This window comes from Falco biarmicus, chromosome Z (genome assembly GCF_023638135.1).
Source record: "Falco biarmicus isolate bFalBia1 chromosome Z, bFalBia1.pri, whole genome shotgun sequence".
NCBI lineage: Eukaryota > Metazoa > Chordata > Aves > Falconiformes > Falconidae > Falco > Falco biarmicus.
Genome location: NC_079311.1, coordinates 75,493,674 through 75,507,871, shown reverse-complemented (window position 1 = coordinate 75,507,871; position 14,198 = coordinate 75,493,674). Strand labels below are relative to the sequence as shown.

General features: G+C 51.9%; 1 protein-coding gene across 1 annotated transcript in view; it reads left to right on the top strand.

Annotated features, from left to right (window-relative positions):
* Positions 1-14,198, top strand: part of CNTFR (ciliary neurotrophic factor receptor) — a 207,770-nt gene that overhangs the window by 13,521 nt on the left and 180,051 nt on the right.

Sequence of the window (14,198 nt, the reverse complement as noted above, 5' to 3'; positions counted from 1 at the left end):
CTGTGCTAATTGTGGGATGGATCTAGCCCAGATCCTGACAGCCAGATGGGAAAAGCTACTCTTTACACTTCATACTCTAGGAAATCTCCCTGTTTCTGCCACCTCCTGCAAACAGGGCTGTCCACCCCCTTTGGAGGTGCCACGGGAGAACGAGGACAAAGCAAGGGGACTTAACGCTGGGCGTCCTGAGCCCAGCCTGTGCATTGCTCCCTGCTAATGTGGCAGAGGGTATCCCTCCTTGAGAGCAATCAGCCAAGCACAAGTGCCACCCTGTTGAAATGAGAGCATGCATTAGCTCCTGGGGGTGACTGGGCTGCTGTCTTCAGAGAGCCCAGGAAGGAGGAGGTGGGAATGAAGCTGGTGCCCTAATTGGTAGCGATGGGCTCTGCAAAGTGGGCTCTGCTAAGGAAGCAAATAAGATATTAAAGCTGGGGTTGGTGCTTGTGCACTGCTAATGTACCTGCCCTTTTCCACCCTAGAAGTGGCTGTGCTTGCTATTTATCTTCCTCAATTGCATACAAAAATAAAATCTGGAGGGATCTTTACAAGCTTCTAATCTGGCTGGCTGTAGGACTGATGCTTGCAGGGTGAGATCTGGGCACAGCTTGCAGGTGCTCAGAGTGGGTTCAGAGCTGGTAGTGCACAAAGTGATAGAGAGCTTGCTGTGTCCATGCTGGGTCCTGTGGTTCCTCGGCAGAAATTTGCAATGGCAGGTAGCCTTGCTTTGAACCAAGCAGTCCACACCACTGTATGGGGGAAGTGCTCAGCTTGCTGTCCTGAGGTCAGCTGTGAGCCAGGAGAGCTGCTGGCTGTGCAGGGAGGCTTCAAACCTGGTAACCTATATGGCAGAAGAGCCAGTGTTTGCATGCTTGTGCCAGCTGTGCATGTCTCTGCCATGGAAAAAATGAGCTGCTGATGTGGCCACATGAGCTAGTTAGTGTGTTGAGCACTTGCTGCTCTTGAGTTTTGTTTTGACCAGTCTAATGGCCCATAAGTGGGGATTCTCATCAGCAGAGCTGGTGCGTCTTGTGCTCAGCCTATCTTCACTGGGAATCTGTTGCTCTCATTCCCCGTCACAGGCTATGACAGATGCCTGAGGGCAAGCAAGGGCACAGCTTGGCCTGATGTGCCAAGTGACTGATGGTGTGTTCTGATCACTGGTGCCGTGCATCTGTGGCAGGTGCACAGGTGCTCCCTTGCTCTTCCTCCATGGGAGACAGGAGGAGAGGGGGCTGCCTTAACAGCTTTGAAAGCAAAATGATTTCAGGGCTGGATTCCCCCTCCCCAGCCCACATCATCTCCCCTCTCCTTTCTCTTTTTTGCTTGACAGAAAAAGCATAACTCGTCTTTAATTGGTGCTTTGTGCCTGTCTCCTGCCAGAACTCAGAGGAGAGGGGACTGGCTGGATCAAAATGATTCAAAGTTGGGAAGCTGTTATATGTCTGGCCTGCCTGTTTAAAACAACAACGAAAATATCAAATTTTATTCCCCTCCCCAGTTGTAAGCCAATTCCTTGTGCACCAGGAAAGCAAAGCAGCAGATGCTGTTGTAAGGCCTCCTCAGAAGACACCCCACCAGAGAAGACCGATTGATGCAGGGAGCGTGCAGCTGAGCACTGGCGAGACAGCACACCACATGCTTGACCTTCTGCTGAGCATGGGGTTTGGAGCATCTAATTGGCATGTTTGTGTAAGGGTTCAGACAGTTTTGTGATCTTAGCGATAACACATACTGGACAAATGCATCAGGGATCAGGTGGGGAAGTGCTCTGTACTCCCTGAGCAGCATTCTGGCAGCAGGGTGAGCAGACCTGTCTGTGCTGCTTGTTTGGTGATGCTTCCTATGAAAGCAGGGCAGAAGCAGGGTTAAAGCAGTGCCCCTGGCTCTCTGGGGAGGGTCCCTTCAAGTGCTCTGTCTTGGTTTCCATCTATGATGATATGAGGCCAGGTAGCGTCTCCTGAGTTGGGGGTGGTAGGGGGTCCATGCCCTTGTGCTGTTTTCAAGCTCTAACTCTTGGCAGAAAACAGCACGAGGCCAGCACTCTTAAGACCTGCAGGAGCCTCTGCAGGCTGGGCTCGCCCTGGTCTTTGCAGAGCAAAAGGAAATAGTTTGCAACCTGTGGCTTTTGTGCATGGCTGAGCACTCGTCCTTCAAGTGGCTCCAGCTCCTCTCCTGGACTTCTAGTGCTGGTTGTTCCAGCCCTGCTTGTTGGGGTGGTTGGGTCGAACCCTTCCTGGGAGATAAGGGCATGGACTAGGTGTCCCCCTGAAGCCCCTTCCAGCTGGATCTGTCCCAATGCCAAGGGGGCAGCAAGAAAGTCAATTGCTTGTATTTGTTTTGTCTGTACTGTGGAGTTTGCAGGTGCTTTTGTCCTTTCCCAGCCAGAGAGGAAGGCTTCTTCTGTTTGGGGGCATGGCCTAGCCGTGCTGGACTGTGCTTCTAGCTCTCTGCCTTGCACAAGCACAGGTAGCTTTTGATACAGACCAGCCCTGGTGCGTATCGGGCAGAAAAAATGGAAGTGATAAGTGCCTTCACAGCAGTTGCTTGTTCACTTCTGAGGCATCAGAGCAAACCTGGTGCTGGGGCAGTGCCTCTGTAGGTGTTTCTGGGGCTCCTTGTCAGATGATAGGAGCAAAGCATAAAGTGGCTTGTCTGCGAATGTTAGACTGTTCTGTGGGTAGCTTGGAGAGCCTTGCTACGGGTGGTTAGCTGTGTTTTCCTTTGGGGGGGGAGGAAAGGGGATCCTGGAAAGGGGCTTGGAGGAGCATGCAAAAGAGAGGAGTATTTGCAGCTGGAGGCTGGCGAGATATGAGCAGGGCCCATTTGCCCAAAGAAAGGCAGCTGCAGTGGTGTGCACATGAGAAAGTGGGAGCCTGGAGGAGCTGAGTGCAGCTGGAGGGGCAGAGTGGTGTTGCAGTTCATGTCATTGGGCCAGGGGGGTACTGTGGTGAGCAGGGATGGTGAGAATGGGAGTCTAGTTGCCGTAGAGGCATCTAGAGAAAGAACAGTGAAATTGCCTTGTGCTGGGCTGAATTGGAAGTGACAGCCAGGTCTCCATGTGGAGATGTCAGAGTGATACTGCTACGACTTACTGCACGCAGCCACCAAAGGGATGTGGGTGGGGAGTCTTTAGTGTTTGGTAGGTGCTTGCGTACAGAGGACAGGGGAGTGGGCTGAAGCTGAGTCCTGGCTGGACTGATGCAAGTCCAGAGTCGCTTTCCTGTCTGTTGCAAATGGTGCTGTTACAGTGACCTTAACCCACTCCTGAGCCGGGCAAGGAGGTGAAATGCCATCTGTGAGAGACCAAAGCCCTGATGAGCTGCACATGCTGTGAGAGGTGGGGATGTTTAGATTGTGGACAGGGCTGGATGCCCAAAGGAGGAGGTGTTTAAGGGAAGCAGACCCTTGGGGATTTTTCCTTATCATATTTTCTATGGGAGCTTTGGACCCTCTTACAGGAGGGAAGAAAAAACAAATAGCAGCTCCATCACAGTAATATCCTGATTTTTCCAAATCATCTTGTCCAAGACTGTCTGCACTCTCCATGTAGGATTTTTCTTCACTTTTTTGGGGACTGCTCCAGCCATCCTCCCTCAGGGGTGGTCTCTCCCATCCACAGCCCTTCTTGAGGCCACTTGGAGCATTTCCCAGCTTGCTCTCCACTCTGGGCTGAGCAAGGCGTTGATGGTCTAGATTGGTCTTGCCTCTGAATTGGTAGTCTATCCAGCAGATCACTATTTCAGACCCTCCCCAGAGTGGGCTGTGTTGATCTGCAAGTGTGGGAGAAGCCAGCAGCCGCTTTTGTGGGCCAGTTCTCTCCTATTTTTAGCTTCAGGTCTGCAGTCGCAGGGCTTCTGCCCTATCATGCTGACAGCTGTAGCTCTCCTCCTTGGAGATGTCTGGAGGAGAGCAGGGCAAGGTGCTCTAACCTGGTAGTTTAAGGAGTAATCCGATAAGTTTTTTCAGCTTTTCCTTCTGACCCTCCTTCTACCTAAGCTTTAGTTACTGCTTTCTTGCCTGTGGAAAATAACTGGTATGTACCTATTCTTAAGTTCCTGAGGAGTCTTAATCTTATTTCTAGGCTGGAAATACCATACTCCATTGTGCAGAAATTGAGGGCTGCAGTAATTCCAGCACTGCGCTGTAGCCTGCAGGAGCAGTCCACTGCTTCCCAGGGGCATGCTTTGTTGGTATCTCCTTGTTAGTGCTGCCAGATGCGTGATGGACAGTGGCTTCTCTGCCCTGAGTCTGGAGACAGGCTATGGGGACAGAGGGAAATGAGCTGGAGTGATGCCCTCCAGTGAAGGAGGTTGGGCTGGGAGCTTTTTGCATGGCACCTTGCCCTGGGGACCAATCTTCTGCTCCTTCAGCCTAATGGGAGTTCAACCTGCTGCAAGCTCTTGCTGTTTGTGCCTTTCCAGGTGGAGAAGGTGCAGGGGGCAGTGGAGGGGATGGCCCCTTAGTGCGTTTCTCTTCTCCATCAGTGGGATTCAAAGCTGGGGTGGGAGTCCCTCTTGCAGAGGTAAACAGGGAGCCCCAATTGCCCCTCTTCCCAAGGCTCCCAAGTGTGTTAATGACCTGTAATGGGACGGGTTGTGTTAGCCTATTAAGCCCCAATGGGGTTCCTTTTCAACTTGAAAGTGTGAGGAATTTCGCTCAACCATGTTAAAACATTTCCACCCCCTTTAATAGCTTCATGCATTGATTTAACCCTATGGCAGCTGGGGTTGTTTGGTGTAAAAAGCCATCTGGCTCTCCCCAGTCTCCTGTCCTGCCTTCATGCAGCAGCTTTGGCCAACATTTGCATTTCTGGGGGATCTTATTAGCAGAAGGGCTGCTCTAGCTCTTGCCTTTGCAGTCCTCACAGTGGCTGGCTTGACAGAGCTGGTATGGGAAGCAATTTTCCTTCCATCGCACCAAGCGTGGTCTTGCTTTGCTGCTTTTAATGAGAGTAATTTTGCCCTGGCTTCTATCAGCCGCAGCCCACCTGTGCTGCCAATTACACTGGCGGATTTGGTGTGACCTGTGGAGCTGGGATCAGGGTGTCCGAGGTTTAAGTGTTTCTGAGCTGCAAGGTGTGAAAAATCTCACCAGTGTTGAAACAGAGGGGTGGGGGAGCAGCTTTCGGGGTTATGAGAGACCTAAGGACATGCCCGTATCAGGTGCTGTTGATCTCTGGGGAATTTAGAGAATCAAGGGCTTGCTAATTGCAGGTGCATTGCCAGCATGTTGGGAAAGAAATTCTCCTTAATCACAGGCTGTGTCTCCAAGTATTTTTTTTTTTTTTTAATAAGTTAAATGTGTATTGTAACACCTTGGTGCCTGGGTAGGCTGGGAAGGCTATGCATGTGGACCTGAAGTGTGTGCCTGTATGCAAACATACTGACAGGGCTCTGCTGGAGCGAGGGTGGCGGTTCTGCTGCATAAACACAATGCATCTGTCACAGATTTCCCATTTCTGGGGAAGTTGGCATGCAGGCCAGCATGTGCCTCGCTTGTGCTGACCCAGGCACCGTGCAAGATTAGCTTTCTGCAGTCTCCACGTAGCTGTGACTTCCTTCTGGCTGGTGGCTGATGCTTGGATTTGTTCCTGCCTCCTTGTGAAAACTGTTGTTATTGTCACGGTTTCAGTCATTGCAGGGCAGGTTTGAAGGAGAATATTGGCTGGGCTTGGGAGAAGGGGGGAATCCAGGTGTCTGGGCCCCCCAACCACCCCGCAGGGTAGGTAGCCCATATCCTTTGCTGCCTCAGGTGGAAGACAGTGGTAGAAGTGTGGAAATTGGAGTAGCTGGGTGATTGCAATGCCAGGGAGCCTTTTCCTGGGGACTGATGCCTGTGCTGGTATTTCTGCACCAATGATCATCCCCTGTGTACAAATACGCTGATATCTGAGGTGTACATTTAAAGTTTTGATTGTTTTGAGATGCTTTGCTAGGGCCCAGCATCTGAGGGCTGGGAGAAGACGCAGCATTCTGAAGGGTGGCTGGGCACTGCAGTGACTTTGTAGGTGCTGTGGTCCTGTCTTGGTGCAGGGCAGGAGGCACAGTCTATGGGGAGAGTGATCTCTGGCAGCATGGCTGCATGTAAGGTATCTCACAGTAATAACAACTTGTGTCGACTCTTACTATGTCGAGGTTTCTCATTCAGGGAGCAGAGCACTAGCAAGTGGTGCTCAAAAGGCTGTGCACGAGGGTACTTGGTGAATTTTAGGGCAGAAGCTGTGCTGGCTCTTGCTCTGTGTGTGGGTCAGCGGTCTCCTTGGTGTGTCATTCAAGAGCACTGTGCTTTGTAATTAATACCCCTGCAATTAGGTGCAGGGAGCAGCTCCAGATTTTGAAGGTGGGGCAACTGGAGGGACAGCTGCAAATGAATGAAGAGGTGTTTGCAGGCTGTGTCCTCACAGTGGGGAGAGCACTAGGGGGGCGGAAATTGATGCACTTTGAAGAAATGCAAAGATGCTGGTGATGAAATGAAGGTTAGCTTCTATTTCAAAGGCTTAGACCTTCTCTGGACACCCTGGCATAGCCTGGTCTGGGTCTGTTCTTTCTTGGCAAGGATATACTTGTAAATGTAAGTGCTGGCCTGGGTGACCTTCTGTGTCTGGCTGTTGGAGGAAATGTGCTGAGCTGAAACAAGCATTTCCAGAGCTGATCTCTCAAGCTTGGGATGTGTTGATCTTCCTGCTGAGAAGCTGGGGTTGGCAGCAGGGCTGCTGTCCTTCTCAAGTGCCTGGGCTTGTTCCCAGCCCAGGCCCATCACACCACTTGTGGTAGGAGCTTGCTTCTGACTCTGAAGGTCAAATGGCTTGCAGCGGGGTGACAAAGGAGCCCTTGATCTGAAAGCGAGATTGTTCTTGTGCCTCGCCCCAGGAGGGGTCTCATGGGCTGGGATGCGTGCTGGCTGAAAGGAATGCTTAAAATGTTCTTTCTTTGCTCCTGTCAAAAGCCCTTGCAAATGCGAATCAAAATATCTGCCCCAGTGCTTTCCTGCTGCATACGCTTCAGGCTGGCTTATTCCCTGAGAATGGCTTGATCTGTACAGCCAAATGTCTTGGGGTCCTGTCCCTGACAGCAGACAGTAGTGGACATGCAAGGAAAGGCATAAGAACAGGGTGAGCATGCACTGTGTAGCTCCAGACTTTGACAGCTTATGGCTCAAACGCTTTCAGCCAGAAGTAAGGATATTTTCTTTTCCTCCTCTGCTATGAATTTGTCCAACTGTATAGATTCAAGAAAACAAGTCTTGATCACCGGTACAATCCTCCAGCCTGGAGTCACACCACTCTGCTACACTTCTTGTGAAGGGCTGGTCCTTTCTGAGTTAGGGACCTGCTGCCCGCTGGGTTTTTTTCTGTCTCCTGCTGTGGGGACTTGGGTGCTGTCAGGGGCTGAGTGGGAGGCTCGAACCTCTTGCTCCACCAGTGCGAAGACTATGCTTGTGTACCTCCAGCCCTGCAGCTGCAAGGTATCTTCCAGCAGGGCTCTCTGCTACGAGGAGTCTCGTACAATGTTGTGCACCCCACCTCATGCTGCATCCCTTCTCTGTCTGGCCATGCCTTGTCAGGTGTCTCCAGGCACAAGTTTCATGCTGCGCCACAGTCCAGTTGCACACTGCTGGTGCCGATGTGTGATAGCTGAAAGATCAGCTCGTTTCTGCAGGGAGGCAGCGGCTGCAGTTGGGTGTAAGTTGCTGCTGGGGTCCCATCTGCACTTGTCAGGCTCTTGTGCTGCAGCCATGAGGCACATCCCAGCTGCATCTGAGATACTCCCCACCTCTTTCTATTCTTGGAGCTTTGTTCAATTACATTTTGGGAATAAAGTGACTGAGGGCGCTCATATTGGGCAAATAAAATGCCAACATAGCCTGAAAAATACCTCATAAATCTCTTTATACAACTTTAAATTAAAAAAGAAAAGCTGCAAACTAGCAGCACCCATTCTGTTGAGCCTTTGGCAGTCTCCTTTTGGTCAGGAGGAAAAGGGAGCGGTGTGATTTCTGCTTTGCAGGAAGTTGTGCTGAGGCTGGAGGGAGGCTCTGATCACTAAATTGATCATCTGGTCTTAATCTATTGGTGATGGTGTGTTAATTACCGTCGTCATGTGATAACATGACACTTACACCAGGGGGACCTGTCATACCCTTCACTTCTTACTAGCTGTCCTGATGGTGACTCTCATTTGTCACATAAGCTGTAAATTGAAGGCAGTGTGCAGGTCCCTAGGAGGCAATGAGTCTACTTGGGCATGTCAGAGGACTTGCCAGTTAGAGCAGCATGGCCCGTATTGCATTTGTAGCTGGATTTGCAAACTCCCTGCTCTGCTCCTCCTGCAAGTGTGGCTTTCTACCATCTGCTTGCCTTTGAGCTGCAGAGCATGGCTGTTGGCTGGAGCAGTGACGCACTGCCTTGTGCCCGAAGGGGAAACACCAGCAGGAATGATGCTGGGAGCTCCCAGCTGCTTCATGTGCCTATTGTGCTTTGCTGGGAGTGATGCTCAGGCAGAATGGGAGCGTTTTGGTCTTGTTCCCCAGCTGCTCTAGGCCTGTACCACTGAGCGGCAGACAGAAAGCTGTTTGGAGTCTCTTGCTCCCTGTGTAGATCATGGCAGGCTTTCTTGGTGCTTCTAGGTTAGGATAGCCCTCGACCTGGGTCTAGTCCACAGCTGCAGTGAGTTGCAGCCCTGGTAGCAGTATGCCTACATGCCTGGCTAACTGAAAGCTGAGCGGTGGCAACTCTTTCTGTAGATAAAAACCAAGTACCTGCTGGCTTATGGTCCCCTGGGTGAGGCAGGGTCTGAGCAGCCAGACTGCGGGCACTGGAGGCATGTGCCCTGCATGCCATTAAGTCTCACACTACTTAAGTTGCTACTACTGCTGGCTGTGAAGCGTTTGGGGATTTCTCTGCTTTTTCCATGTAAGTGTAATATAAAATCTAATCTACTTACGATGCAGGTCTGCATCTACTCTCTCCATCTTGCAACTCTGGGTCATGGATGGTCACTTAAAAATCACAGCACTCTGTTTGCCTTAAACTGAAGGAGGGTGTGTGACCTGCAGCCTCTGATCAAGAAATGCTGCACAGGCTGGTGAGGGAGAGGAAAAAAATTTTTTTATCTTGTTCCTTGTACCCTCCCTTTGAAATGTTCTGAACTATTTAGGGAGAGGATGGTCAGGAGGCTGGCAAGGATGGGAGGATGAGGGTGAACTGTCACTTGGTGCTGGTCCAGAGTACGAGCTTGTGCAGGGCCGTGCAGGCATTCCTGCTGGTGGAGGATGAAGTGTCTGGGCTGTCGGCAGCTGATGGGTAGCCCCACTGTGCCCCTTTCCTGGATCTGCTGGCCCAAGTGCTCTTACCTAGGAGACAGCATCCTGCCAAAGGGTGCTTTCTCTTTCCCTTCGGTTGTTCCCCACAGGTCACTCAAATGCAAAGCTGCCAGGTTTCTCCAGCATCTTCCAGCTCCTGGGGGACAGGCATGGCTAAGCCCACCCAGTGCTACCTGCAGTTCACCTGGCTGGCCCTGGTGCCTCCCTGAGAGCTGAGGAGCATAGGCAAGAAATTGCACTGACTGCAGAGGAGCTGGCTGGTGTGCTTTGCTTTTCTCAATGCTGCAGGTTCCCTGTGCCCAGGAGTATCATGGCAATGCATGGAGCAGAGTACAGGAGGCCATTAAAGGGGGCTGGGATCCAGCCAAGGTTAGTGTCACCCCGGGTTCTCCCAGGTGACTTGCAGGAGGATACTGCTGATGTGTGGGCAGTGCAGTGGAGGTTACTGTGATCCCTTTAACAGGACACTTTCAGAGGCACTTAAGTAACTAGGTCTCTGTCACCAGATACAGTGCTCAGTGCCCTACTGTGTCTAGGCTGGGCTGAGGACAGCCTGGCAAAAGGTTACTTCATGGCAGAGCACAAAGCGGGTTTCTTTGAAATGCTGCGGAAGGAAGGAAGGCAATCTCCCCTCCTGTTTGTTTCCAAATCCTCTTCTAATCAGATAGATTAGGCTGATTGTCAGCACGGCAGCGCTGTGACTGTCCAGATGATAACTTCAACGGTTTTTGTCTTAAATAATGGAAAGTACCAGCAAAAAGTCTGTTTGCAGGAAATGAATTTTAAAAAAAAATTAAAAAATCAGGCAATTTTTTTCTTCCCCCGAAGCTGGTTGTTTCTCATCTGACCTTTGGCTATACAATAATTTAGGCTGGCAGAACCTCAGGTGGAACACACTCCTGTTTTGGTGCTCAAATGCATAAGGACACCTTGTCCTGCTGTTAAGGCCACTGCACAGGTATATCACCCATGGCCCTGCTGCATCAGGGAAGTGGTGAAAGTTTTAAGGCCCCCTTGGTTATAAGGCTTTTTTTTCCTGGTCTTGCTGCAGCCACAAAAACCTGAGCTTTCAGGACAGCACTCCTTGGCTTTTCAGGACCACCTCACCTTTTGACAAGAATCCATGGGCTGTTCTGTGAAGTGCTGCAACATTTCTCCGCTTACAAACTTGTGCTCTTCTATAGCCGCTTGTGTGCACAAGCGCTGCTGTATGGATGAGGTTTTGTCTTTGCAGCTGTGCTTAGAATCATAACTTGTTTACTTTGGAAAAGACCTTTAGGATCATTGAACGCAACTGTTAACCTAGCACTGCCAAGTGCTAAACCACCACTAAACCATGTCCGTAAGCACCGCATCTACACGTTTTTCAAACGTCTCCAGGGACAGTGATTCCACCACCTCCCTGGGCAGTCTGTCCCAACGCTCCACCACCCTGTCAGTGAAGAACTTTTTCCCAACACCCAACCTAAACCTCCCCGGCACAGACTGAGGCCGTCTCCTCTTGCCCTGTCACTTGTCACCTGGGAGAAGAGACCGACCCCCCTGCCCACACCCTCCTGTCAGGCAGCTGCAGGGAGCCACAAGGTGCCCCCGAGCCTCCTCCTCTCCAGGCTGACCCCCCCCAGTTCCCCCAGCCGCTCCCCACCAGCCTTGTGCCCCAGCCCCGGCACCAGCCCCCTGCCCGTCTCTGGACACGCTGCAGCCCCTCTGCGTCCCCCTGGCAGTGAGGGGCCCAACCTGAACACAGGAGTCGAGGGGCGGCCTCGCCAGTGCCCAGTGCAGGGGGACAGCACTGCCCTGGCCCTGCTGGCCACGCTGTTCCCGGCACCAGCCAGGATGCTGCTGGCCTCCTTGGCCACCTGGGCACACGGGGGGCTCATGCCCAGCCGGCTGCCGACCAGCCCCCCCAGGCCCTTTCCCCCCAGGCAGTTCCCTGCCCCCAGCCCGCAGCGCTGCGGGGGCTGGTGTGACCCACGGGCAGGACCCGGCACTGAGCCTGGTTGACCCTCACACAACTGGCCTGGGCCCATCGCTCCAGCCTGCCCAGACCCCCCTGCAGAGCCTCCTGCCCTCCCGCAGATCAACGCTCCCCCCAGCTGGGGGTCACCTGTGAACTTGGTGAGGGTGTGCTAGATCCCCTCGTCCAGATCACTGATAAAGATACGGAACAGGACTGGCCCCAGCACCGAGCCCTGGGGAACACCACCTGTGACTGGCCACCAGCTGGATGTAACTCCATTCCCCACCACTCTCTGGGCTGACCCAGCCAGCTGGTTACCCAGCAAAGATGCACCCCTCCAAGCCATGAGCGGCCAGTGTCTCCAGGAGAATGCTGTGGGAGACTATGTCAAAGTCTTGGACTGATCTGTGATGCCTTCAGTGTCTCTGGTTGAGAAGTGCTGCTCTGGGGAGCTCCATGCTGCTGCGTGGGGCTAGGAAGGGGAAGCAGCACCTGGAAAACCTCTCTTCCTAGCATAGGTTGCATTTCTGTCTCGTTTCAGTTAGTAACATCTGACTGACCTCATATTGCTCAGGAGAAGTTTGTCCCTGCCTTGATAGCTTTGAGCTCTTCTAATATGCTTCCACAGGCATTTATTTCTGTGCTTTCTCCAGAACTGTCACCAGCTTGGAGCACAAACCTCTTCAGGATTGAATGCTCTTGTGTTATCATTTGGAAATACATGAGGGGAAAAAGATGTTTCTGGAGGATGATAACGACCTTGTTGTGTTTGAGGTCAATGAAACATTAAGCTGCCTTTCCTGCGGTGCTCACAGTGTGTGTATGTGAAGCTGAAGCCTTTTGTTCAGGGACGGATCTCTTGGTCACATCTTCTAGCAGTACCTGCAGCCATCAGCCTCCTGTGATAGTTACTCATCCGGGGAGATAAATGTTTCCTTGAATCAGGCATCTTCATACTAGGGATGTTCCCTAGTAGGGGAAGCTGGAGAGAGAGGGGAAAGGTCTTTCTTCTTTCCCCACCCCCAACTCAGTCCCTTAGTGCTGAAGCATCCTGAAGTCTCTCTAACACCTTGGATTCCCTCGTGCTGAGGGCTGCCGGCAATGGCATGGAGAGTCCATGCTTGCCCTTGGCATTTCTGGAAGCCAAGCTGTGCCAGAGTGCAGCTTCAGAATAGGATCCTGCTTGCCCTCTGAGCTGTGCCCCTGGCCAGCAGACTCCAAAGCTGGTGGCCCGTAAGGATGCAGTGTAGGAGCTTCTTTTGGCACTTGCTCCCGTGCACTTGGCTGCAAGCCTTGTGGTGTCTGCCATCTCTGCTTGGAGGGGGTGGGTGTGCTGAGGGTTTGATCTTGCCAGCTGCTGGCAATAGCTCACTTTAATTTCCGTAATGGACCTGGTTCCTGCAGTGATGGTCCAGAGAGAGATAAATCACAGAACTTGGAGGAGAGGGATGGGGGCACCAGGGGAAGGAAGAGCCAGTCTAGTTCCCATGCAGTTTCTTCCTTTGTCTCTTGTCTTTGCCAAGGCAGGCCCACTTCCTGCAATCCTGGATCCTCTCCAGTATCTTGTAGTTTACCAGGCTGGAGATGATAAAAATCACACTTGGAAGATGCTGTACCAGATAGTTTCCTGACTCTGATTGGAGTGGGGAGGGAAGAAGAGGAGCAAGAAGTGCTAGAAAGGGGAGAAAGCTGAGGCTTGAGTGAGTGGGAGATGGTTCAGGGTAAGCAGGAATATTAAGTAAGCAGGAGCCTGGCTCGGCATGCAGCAAGGCTGTCTGAAAGCAAGGTGGTGTGTTGCTGCAGAGCATCACTGCTGCTTCCCATGGCTTTTTCCCCACCTGTCCCAAGTGCTCACCATTTGGTACAGGGGCTGCAGGAGCTGGCTTGGAGGTGGGTGATGGTACCAGATCTGTACATCTTACCATCCCACACAGGAAGACAGCACTGCTGGTGTTAGTCCTGTATGCAGCTACCCTGTGTCCAGGTTGACCATAACTGCTGCTTCCCCTGGTTGAGGCTTATGCTGTAAAAAAGTGCTGCCTGGTTTTGGCACATGAGTTGTGTGCAGCAGCTCTTCTGCATCTTTTCTTCAGGGCTCTTCTGGAAAAAGGGACCTGGCATGCACTGCCAAAGCAAACTGTTTTCCTGTGTTGTCTTCCTGCTTAGCTACTCTGTGTGTCTGCTAACGCCTCCTGCTCTACCCAGCTTTCAGCACTGATGAGCATAGGGCCTCTCTGCAGTGAGCTAGTGAAGCATGGTCCCTGAACACCTTCTTGAAGATCCTCTAAGTGAGGGGGAGCTGTGAGATGCCAGGAGTGGGATAGTGAGTGACCTGAGGCCCACATGTCTATCCAGTCACCTCCTGGGAAGTTCCAACTAGCCGTGGCAGTAGAGCAGAAGTAGCCAAAGCTTAGCAGCAGAAAGCTCCCTTGTGCTCATGCAGCAGCAAAAAAACCCCAAAAGCTTAAAAAAAATGAGTGAAGAGGAAGAAAAACTTCGTCCCTTATCCAAGACATCTTTTTCTCAGATTTACCAGCAAGGTACTGTTGCCAAAGTGAGGAGGCAACCTGGAGATTGGCAGGACAAAACCCATGCAAGTCAGTACCCAGATGAGAATTGAACTCTGCCTCCAGTGCTCCAGCACTGCCTGGTTAAATCCACCCTCCTGCATAAGCTCTAGGAAGCAATTTGGGCTGTGCAAATAACCTTGGGCCTTTGATGTCCTGGCCTGAGTATGAGCCCATGTCTCTGTGGCTGCAGGTTCTTCAAGAGCTATTAAGTGGTTCAGTTTGGTTTGTAGCATTCACAGCAGCTCTTCTGCCCCTTGTACCTCTGCTGAGTCTTTCCTGTTTGTTTGGAACTGGTGGAGACCAGAACTAGCCTCACAGCTTGTAATGAGCATGGATAATAGGGATCA